Raw genomic sequence first — 4,445 nt, 5'->3', positions numbered from 1 at the left:
ATGCGGCGGGCTTCGGCCTCGTCAAGCGTGTCCTCGGGTCTGCTCCAGGGGAATCCACGGCAGTCGTCTGCAGCCTCATCCGCTTGATGCGTTAGGGGCTGGTTGTCGGACGGTGCCGTTTTACCACGATATCGAGGTGTGTTCCGTGTCGTCCTCGGGCGATTCAGATGCGAAAGCGCCGAAGACGCGGGCGTGACCCGTCGTCTGGCGGCTTTGCAGTCTCGGCTCCGTTGCTAGTTCCGGCCGGTCCACCGACAGTGCAGCGGGCTTGGGCAACCCGCACGGCGCGACCGAGTCGATGCAACGAAAAAGAGCGAGCATGAACGTGCTTCTTGCCGCACGGCTCCCACTCGTCTTTCGGGAAGGTTGTGCCGTAGCGAGCTCGAACGCCGTCATCTCGGAGTGCAAAATAAGCGTGTTGGGGCGCCTGAAGGTGGCCTCCGCCGCACACAGACTGCGTCCGGCCCGCCGAGGGCGAGGACGGACGCGCAGTCGAACGATTACCTGGTTGATCCTGCCAGTAATCATATGCTTGTCTCAAAGATTAAGCCATGCATGTCTAAGTACATGCCGAAATAAGGCGAAACGCGAATGGCTCATTAAATCAGTTATGGTTCCTTAGATCGTTTCTTCCTACTTGGATAACTGTGGCAATTCTAGAGCTAATACATGCAGTGAGCCTGGAGCCCTTTGGGTAACGGGTGCTTTTATTAGACCAAGATCGATCGGGTTTCGGCCCGTATTGTGTGGTGACTCTGGATAACTTTGTGCTGATCGCATGGCCACGAGCCGGCGACGTTTCTTTCAAGTGTCTGCCTTATCAACTTTCGATGGTAGGTTACTTGCTTACCATGGTTGTTACGGGTAACGGAGAATCAGGGTTCGATTCCGGAGAGGGAGCCTGAGAAACGGCTACCACATCCAAGGAAGGCAGCAGGCGCGCAAATTACCCACTCCCGGCACGGGGAGGTAGTGACGAAAAATAACAATACGGGACTCTTTTGAGGCCCCGTAATTGAAATGAGTACACTCTAAATCCTTTAACGAGGATCAATTGGAGGGCAAGTCTGGTGCCAGCAGCCGCGGTAATTCCAGCTCCAATAGCGTATACTAAAGCTGCTGCGGTTAAAAAGCTCGTAGTTGGATCTCAGTTCCAGACGAGTAGTGCATCTACCCGATGCGACGGCTCGGACTGAACATCATGCCGGTTCTTTCTTGGTGCACTTCATTGTGTGCCTCGAGATGGCCGGTGCTTTTACTTTGAAAAAATTAGAGTGCTCAACGCAGGCGAGTCGCCTGAATAAACTTGCATGGAATAATAGAACAAGACCTCGTTTCTGTTCTGTTGGTTTTTGGAATACGAGGTAATGATTAAGAGGGACGGACGGGGGCATTCGTATTGCGGCGCTAGAGGTGAAATTCTTGGACCGTCGCAAGACGAACTACTGCGAAAGCATTTGCCAAGAATGTTTTCATTGATCAAGAACGAAAGTCAGAGGTTCGAAGGCGATCAGATACCGCCCTAGTTCTGACCATAAACGATGCCAACCAGCGATCCGCCTGAGTTACTCAAATGACTCGGCGGGCAGCTTCCGGGAAACCAAAGTATTTGGGTTCCGGGGGAAGTATGGTTGCAAAGCTGAAACTTAAAGGAATTGACGGAAGGGCACCACCAGGAGTGGAGCCTGCGGCTTAATTTGACTCAACACGGGAAAACTTACCCGGCCCGGACACTGGGAGGATTGACAGATTGAGAGCTCTTTCTTGATTCGGTGGATGGTGGTGCATGGCCGTTCTTAGTTGGTGGAGCGATTTGTCTGGTTAATTCCGATAACGAACGAGACTCTAGCCTATTAAATAGGTGCGGGGTTCCCAGCACCTTACAACCTTCTTAGAGGGACAAGCGGCTCCTAGCCGCACGAAACAGAGCAATAACAGGTCTGTGATGCCCTTAGATGTCCGGGGCCGCACGCGCGCTACACTGAAGGAAGCAGCGTGTCTTTATCCCTGTCTGAAAAGACTGGGTAACCCGTGGAACTTCTTTCGTGATTGGGATAGGGGCTTGCAATTGTTCCCCTTGAACGAGGAATTCCCAGTAAGCGCGAGTCATAAGCTCGCGTTGATTACGTCCCTGCCCTTTGTACACACCGCCCGTCGCTACTACCGATTGAATGATTTAGTGAGGTCTTCGGACCGATGTCCGGCGCGGCCTTTCGGTTGCGCCGGTCTGTTGGAAAGATGACCAAACTTGATCATTTAGAGGAAGTAAAAGTCGTAACAAGGTTTCCGTAGGTGAACCTGCGGAAGGATCATTAACGGATTGTGAAGGGTGAGCGCCTCAGCTGCGTCTGCGCCCGACACTTTCTGCCGCTGACCCCGTTTGGACGCGGGGTCGGCTTTTCCCCACGGGGCTGCCTGAATGTGGAGCGGCACCCCGTGACAAATTGTTGCGCCCAGCGGACGCCAACACCGCGACCTTGGACGGTCGGCCAGGTGGCGGACGCGGGTACAAACGGCGCAACGCACTCATAGGTCGGCTTTCGACCCGCCACTGCACCGTGGCTCGAAGCGCTCGAAATGCGCGACCCGACCGCTGCGGGACCGCCTAGTACTGTAAACAGGAGCGGCGGAGCGCGAACGGCGAGTCGTGGTTACGTCGGTAGAAGGCGAGGCTGCGCGTTCCCGAAACGCCAGCCGAGTGCCCTCCCGACCGTTCGAGCGTGCAAGAACGAGACCCGACAATCGCGCGGCGACTGCCAAGTACGAGAGGAACGGCACAAGCGTCGGCGGTCGGTCAAGGAACTGGCGATGTGACGGGTCCGCTGTGCACCAGTGCATACCGTCCCGCCGTCCGCGGCAAGCGCCTCCGCGTCCTCGGGTGACGGAGGCTGCCGGTCGGTTCTTGCAGGCGAGGGATCTCGCTGGCACCGGTTCGCGTTGACGCGCGGCCGGTCATGGCACGGCGATGCGACGGCCGAGGTGCGCAGTACTCGATGGAGGAACCGCACGCTCCGATGACCGTCCCGCCCTCCGCGGCGTATGCGTACCGACCGTAATGGTTGCAGCAGCGCCGGCCGGCTTTTGAATTCGCCACACGAAACACGGTGCGAGATCGCGGTTAGGGGAGCGTCGACGTTGCCAGGCGTTTTGCTTGCTGCCGAGGGAAAGGCGGCACGGCCACGTCGCGCTCGTCGCGATTAGCGGGTCTGCGCGCTTTGGGAAGGTGCCGCAACGACTTGCCGAAAGAGGAAGCACGGAAGAACGAGGGACTTGGACGTCCCGACAATTGAACGCACTTGCGGCCAGGCCCTTGCTGGCTTCGTTCTTCCGCCTCGAGTAGGCTCGTACGCGGCTCCGGCGCCGAAAGTGGTCCTTGGCACCGACTTCGGTGGACGTGGGAAGTGCCGCGCAAGTACGGCGCGCCTGGCTCCACCTGTTGGCTAAAGTAGGCAGCCGGATCGGCATTTTGGTGTGCGGTGGCAAACCGTGGATGCGAAAAAAGCTTGTGCGATTTCGTGGAACAAAAAGCGGGGGTCCCCCTTTTTATGCGGAGGAGACCGACCCGCCCGCCGTGGTGAACCGCGACGCCACGGTAAAAACGGGAGAGGCTTGTCGATGGGACCGTGCATCCCGCGCTCCACGGAGGCCGGGAGGCGGCCGCCCGAGGAAATGTGTAGCCGTCGAGGCCCGCATCTGCGTGCACTCTTATCCAAATGGGTGTACCGCAGGCATTTTCTGGTTAGGCGGGCCAATGAGAGCGAGCACACAACGATACCTACGGGTCCGGCTTGGAGAACCGGCTTCGACGCCTCCCGAGTATTTATAGAGGGGTGGACCACGAAAGCACTCGCAAGTAGCGGAAGCGAAACGCCGTCCGAAACACACCGTTTGCTCGATTTGCGGCAGCCGAAAAAGGCGCGGCAGAGTTTTGGAGTCCAAGCGTGCGCTGAAAAGCGCCCTTCTTGGCCACTGTTTGGCCGAGTGCCAGAAACGTTTGGTTTTGACTGTACGGAATTGAACAAACACTTTTTCACGACTCTAAGCGGTGGATCACTCGGTTCTCGGGTCGATGAAGAACGCAGCCAGCTGCGAGACTTGGTGTGAATTGCAGGACACACTGAGCACTGATTCTTTGAACGCACATTGCGGCCTTGGGTCTTCCCTTGGCTTCGTCTGTCTGAGGGTCGGATCACATATCAAGAGAGCCTTCGGCGCACAAGGGAACGTGAGCCGTCGACTCGTTTTGACCGCGTCGGCAACACGGACAGCACGCTGAACACCTCACAGCGAGCGCCAACAGCGGCCACTCAAGGGCGAGACGGTGGCGACCGTCGTGCCAGAGCCCAACCGAAACGGGGGCGACCGACTGCATTGAGGATGTGGCACCTCGTTGAGACCGCCGCAGGACTTCGAGTCGGAAGGAAGCCTGCAGGGAAAGTGCGGTC

General features: G+C 57.5%; 2 non-coding genes across 2 annotated transcripts; both read left to right on the top strand.

Moving 5' to 3' along the window:
- Positions 1 to 501: 501 nt before the first annotated feature.
- LOC142793489 (small subunit ribosomal RNA) lies at positions 502 to 2,315 on the top strand. The gene has a single exon (XR_012891578.1). It is a non-coding gene; the product is annotated as a small subunit ribosomal RNA (ribosomal RNA).
- Positions 2,316 to 4,034: 1,719 nt separating this feature from the next.
- LOC142793480 (5.8S ribosomal RNA) lies at positions 4,035 to 4,187 on the top strand. Its single transcript, XR_012891569.1, has one exon. It is a non-coding gene; the product is annotated as a 5.8S ribosomal RNA (ribosomal RNA).
- Positions 4,188 to 4,445: the final 258 nt, after the last annotated feature.

This window comes from Rhipicephalus microplus, unplaced genomic scaffold (assembly GCF_043290135.1).
Source record: "Rhipicephalus microplus isolate Deutch F79 unplaced genomic scaffold, USDA_Rmic scaffold_303, whole genome shotgun sequence".
NCBI lineage: Eukaryota > Metazoa > Arthropoda > Arachnida > Ixodida > Ixodidae > Rhipicephalus > Rhipicephalus microplus.
This window is presented reverse-complemented; position numbering and strand designations above follow the sequence as displayed.